Genomic DNA, 5,885 nt, shown 5'->3' on the forward strand with positions numbered 1-5,885 from the left:
ACTCCCCTCACAACACATCCACTACAAATCACTGGCAGAATGCGAGCATATAGCCATCCATAGCTGCCAAGGAGGCAGAGAATGTATTTTTTAAGCTTAATTGGAATGAGTGTAAGTAAAAATTATTTTCTATTGCTGAGATAGAATAAAAGAATATATCATTGTGAGAAACAGATTTCTGTCTTTCGTATCTGAAAATATCTTTACTTTGATCTCACACTTGTTTTATATTTTGGCAGAGTATAGAATTCTAAGTTAAAAATCATTTTCATCAGAACTTTGAAAGTATGTTTCTACAATCATCTAGCACTCAATATTATGACAGCAGGTTACTCCTTTAGAAATGTCATACTCAACTGATTTACTTTTTTTAATTTAACTTTATTTTTTATTTTTTAAAATTTATATCCAAATTAGTATATAGTGAAGCAATGATTTCAGTACATTCCTTAATGCCACTAACCCATTTAGCCCATCCCCCTCCCACAAACCCTCCCTTAACGCTCAGTTTGTTCTCCATATTTATGAGTCTCTTCCCTTTTGTCCCCCTCCCTGCTATTATATTATTTTCATTTCCCTTCCCTTATGTTCATCTTTTTTGTCTCTTAAAGTCCTCATATGAGTGAAGATATATGATTTTTGTATTTCTCTGACTGACTAATTTCACTTAGCATAATCCCCTCCAGTTCCATCCATGTGGTTGCAAATGGCAAGATTTCATTCTTTTTCATCGCTGAGTAATACTCCATCATATATATATATATATGTATATATATATATATATATATACACACATATACATATACATACCACTTCTTCTTTATCCATTCATCCATCGATGGACATTTGGGCGCTTTCCATACTTTGGCTATTGTTGATAGTGCTGCTATAAATATGGGGGTGCATGGGTCCCTTCGAAACAGCACACCTGTGTCTCTTGGATAAATGCCTAGTAGTGCAATTGCAGGGTCATAGGGTAGTTCTATTTTTAGTTTTTTGAGAAACCTCCATACTGTTTTCCAGAGTGGCTGCACCAGCTTGCATTCCCACCAACAATGCAAAAGAGATCCTCTTTCTCTGCATCCTCACCAACATCTGCTGTTGCCTGAGTTGTTAATGTTAGCTATTCTGACAGGGATAAGGTGGTATCTCATTGTGGTTTTGATTTGTAGTTCCCTGATGATGAATGATGTTGAGCATTTTTTCATGTGTCGGTTGGCCATCTGGATGTCTTCTTTGGAGAAGTGTCTATTCATGTCTTTTGCCCATTTCTTCACTGGATTATTTGGGTTTTGGGTGTTGAGTTCGATAAGTTCTTTGTAGATTTTGGATACTAACCCTTTATCTGATAAGTCATTTGCAAATATCTTCTCCCATTCTATTGGTTGTCTTTTACTTTTGCTGGTTGTTTCCTTCGCTGTGCAGAAGCTTTTTATTTTGATGAGGTCCCAGTAGTTCATTTTTGCTTTTGTGTTGAGATGTGTTGAGTAAGAATTTGCTGCGGCCAAGATCAAAGAGGTTTTTGCGTGCTTTCTCCTTGAAGATTTTGATGGCTTCCTGTCTTACATTGAGGTCTTTCATTCACTTTGAGTTTATTTTTGTGTATGGTGTAAGAAAGTGGTCTAGGTTCATTCTTCTGCATGTCGCTGTCCAGTTTTCCCACACCACTTGCTGAAGAGACTGTCTTTATTCCATTGGATATTCTTTCCTGCTTTATCAAAGATTAGTTGGCCAGTTTCTTACAAAGCTAATAATAGTCTTACCATATGATTCAGCAATCAGGCTCACTGGTATTTACTCAAAGGGATTGAAAAAATGTCCACACAAAACCTGGACACTTATGTTTATCATAGCTTTATTGATCATTCCAAATAGCAGGAAGCAACCAAGATGTTTTTCAGTGGGTAAATAAACAAACTGTGGTAAACACAAAATTTGTCAGACACCTAAATATAAACCCCAAAACTATAAAATTTTTAGAATGAAAAGAGAAAATATTTATGATCTTGGGTTAGGCAAAAACATCTTAGCAACACTAAGTTCAGTTCATGTTGTAATTCATTCATCCATTTAAAAAATTAATAAATTATGAAATTGGATTAGTCAAAATTTTAGACTTCTTTATAAAAGACACAGTTAAGAGAATGAACAGGCAAGCCACAGACCAAGAGCAAATGTTTGCAGAAGATACATCTGTAAAAGTACTTGCTTCCAGAATACATAACCAGAATATATAAAGAATTCTCAAAATTCAAAAAGGCAAACACAACAGAAAAATTATAGAAGATATGAACAGACACTTCACTAAAGAAGATATAAGACAGAAAATAAATCTCTAAATGTGCCCAATGTTATTAGTCATTATGAAAATGCAAATTAAAAACATAATGAGTCGCCTCACACCTGCTAAAATGGCTATTATCAGATAGACCAGAAATATCAGACAAGGATGTGGAGAAAAGATAATGTTCGTGCATTGTTTGTGGAAGTGTAAATTGGTGCAGCCACTATGTAAAACAGTAGAGGGGTTCTCAAAAAATTAGAACTCTAAAGATTCTAGGAATTTTACCTCTGGGCATTTATCCAAAGGAGAGGAAAACACTAACTCAGATCTTTTCATCTCCATGTTCATTGCAACATTATTTACAATAGCCAAGACAAGAAAGTGACCTAAGAAGCCATGGTTTGATGAATGCATAAATATTTTATACATAAAGGAATATTATTTGGCCACAAAAAGAAAGAAATATTGTCATTTGCCAGAAAATGGATGTAACTTCAGAGCATTATTCTAAGTAAAAATAAGTCAGAGAGACAAATATTATATGATTTCACTTACATATGGAATCTCCAAAACAATCAATCAAAAAATAAACTCATAGATACAGAGAACAAACTGGTGGCTGCCAAATGTGGGAAATGGAGGATAAAAGAAATGGGTGAAGGTGATAAAAATGTATAAACTTCCAGTTACAAAATAAATAAGCCCATGAATATATTGTACAGCATGGTGACTGTAGTTAATAACACTATACTGATATTTTAACTGATATTTTAAAGCTGCTTAGAGAATAGATCTTAGAAGTTCTCATCTCAAGAAGAAATAAATTTGTAACTTCGTGTTGTGAGGGATGTTAACTAGACTTATTGTGGTAATAATTTTATGATATATGCATACATCAAATATTTAGGTTGTACACCTGAAATTAACAGGTTGTATGTCAATTATATCAATAAAATACAAAAACAAACAACGTAATGAGATAAAATGCCAAGTGATGACAAATATGTACTTGGGGCTCTCATAAATTGCTAACGGAAATGCAAACTGTACAGCCACTTTGGAGAAATTTGGCAATCTAATAAATTAAACATACACATACAAAAAAATAGTATGGAGTTTCTCCAAAATATTAAAAATTAAATTTAGTTACCATACTATTGGGTATTTTCTCAAAGAAAATTAAAACACTAATTTGAAAAGATATATGCACCTCTATGTTTATTGCAGCAACAGTTACAATAGCAAAGATATGGAAGCAACCCATGTGTCCATTGACAAATGAATGGATAAAGAAGACGTGGTATATAAATACAATGGAATATTATTCAGCCATAAAAAGGATAATATCTTGCCATTTGCAATGGCATAGAGAGATCTATAGGTATAATGCTAAGTGAAATACTTTCTGTTTGTTCTTCCTCATCTTGTTCAGTGAAATTGTGGCTGGCAGTTCCATCAGAAACTCCAGTGACTGCCATATTCATTACATAAGACAAAGGTATTCATGGGCTCAGCACTGCATGTCTGCACCCAGTTTTGGGTACAGTTCTTCCATCTACTGCACTGGAAGAGGTCAGTGGTGGTGCCACCCATCTTGGCCATCTGATGCTCACAGGTAACCTTCTGGGTCATGGAATTTCTCAATTCTCTCAGCTCATCACTGGCCATTTCCTCTGTCATCATCCTGGCAATAAGCACAACAGAGATGGCCCCACTGAGCACATTATTCCTCAGACTGGATTCCTGGAGTCCACAAGTTTGCTTATTTGTCTGTGAACTTGGTTCCAGTACTTCATGTCAGTGCTCTTGAGCTCCTAATAGATATGATCTTCAATTTCTGATGACTTCTTGTCACAGTTGTCTCCATAGTCCTTGCAATTGTCATCAGCCTTCAGGGCTGCTGAGGGCATTTCCACACACTTATCCTGCACAGAGTACCCTATGGGATAGTAGGGTGCCAGGAGATAGATGGAGGGGGCAAAAGTAAGGATTGAGGTGCTGCTGGGTGTTTTTGGAGTCTCTGCTTTTGATTTGCTGCTGTTTGATCTTTTCGTCGATGGCCTTTTTGTAGAGGAGGTGGCTGAAGATTTGGAGTCCACAGAGTCTCTCCTGTCTTTGGGCTCTTGTCCTTGTTTTTTTCCTTGGTGGAAAAAGTCCTGCCTCTGGTTTCTGATGGGAACAGTCAAGCCCTTTTTCTTTCTTTGCTTTGTCTCTTTCTTCTCCTTTTTCTTCTTTGGGAGGTCCAGGGGAGTTCAATAGCTCCAGTTTCTGATGAGGACTCTGAGCAAGGACACCCCACCTTTTTGTCTGAGCAGTGCTTGTGGACCCTAGTAGCAGCGATTCCAATCCTGGTTGTCTGGAATAGGTGGATGGACATCTGACAGCAGTTCAGTTCTTCAGAAGGTCAAGGACCCCTTCTGTGTTCTTTCTGGCCACAACCTTCTCCAAGATTTCTGGCAATACTCAGCAGTTCCTCTTCCTGGCCCATGTTATCACACAAAACCTGGCAAGGCATGCTAAAATAAAGAGAATTAAGAGTACACTTATCTTGATGAGCACCGAGTAATGTATACAGCTGTTGAATCTTTATATTATATACCTGAGACTAATAAAATGCTGGATGTTAGTTATACTTGAATAAAATTTTTTTAATTCCTCATTTTTTATAACTATACTGTGAGTAACAATGTGTATGCTTTGGCTCTTGAGAACATATACAGAAATATGTAGAGGTAAATCACACAATAATTCCATCCTTCTCTCATGTGGGTCAGAAAAATAACATTAAATATGCATACAGAAAATGATGGAGTGGCAAATGTAAACAATTGGTGAATCAGGGTAAGGGGTTTTAAAGGAGTTCACCACCCTAAACCTGTAATTTTATGTAAGTTTGACATTTTGTCAAGGTTAAAATCTACAAAAGAAAAAAGAATTGGGTTATCCAAATCTGGAAAGACCTTACCACGACTGGAGAGCCATGTGCAGCTATGTGCCTCCAAGGATTCTGGGTCCAAGCAAAGGTATGTGGAGACACACAGACTACATCCTCCATCCCATGGCTGCCTCACCTCTGATAAAGTGTTGTATCCTTGGCTAATTAAATAAGGACTTTAATCTAACACTCCTGTGTGTATGAGTGTAAGTGAGAATGTATGTGTGTATAAGAGAGTGTGTGCATGTGTGGGTTGTGTGTTCTCATCCCCAAAATTCATGACTCATCTCAAATATGGCAGAAACAGACCCTGTGAGGTGTTATAGCCTATGGACTTCCTGGAAGCAGAGCCATAAGAGGACGAACACTTTAAATATTCTAATTATTCCTTAATAAAGTTGGAGAAAAATGGAAAAAATAAAAATGAAAGGGCCACAATGAAGACACTTCCCTTACCTGCCCCACACTCACAGTTCCATGTGCAGGGATTTGTCAGGTTCACACAGGACCTTCTTAATGAGATCTGCATGATGCCTTTTTGTGTCATATCCATTAACAATTGATTTTAAGTAGTTTATTCAATCATGTGGCTTGAGTACTTCCCAATTAGTCTTCAGTGATGTCTTTATAAACACTTATGTCAAAACAATACTGAGCCAGACTACT

The 5,885-nt window shown here is 36.6% G+C and overlaps 1 pseudogene; it reads right to left on the reverse strand.

Moving 5' to 3' along the window:
• Positions 1-3,739: 3,739 nt before the first annotated feature.
• On the reverse strand, positions 3,740-4,772 carry LOC102953369 (annotated as a pseudogene).
• Between the last annotated feature and the right edge of the window lie 1,113 nt (positions 4,773-5,885).

This window comes from Panthera tigris, chromosome A3, assembly GCF_018350195.1.
Source record: "Panthera tigris isolate Pti1 chromosome A3, P.tigris_Pti1_mat1.1, whole genome shotgun sequence".
NCBI classification, from domain to species: Eukaryota; Metazoa; Chordata; class Mammalia; order Carnivora; family Felidae; genus Panthera; species Panthera tigris.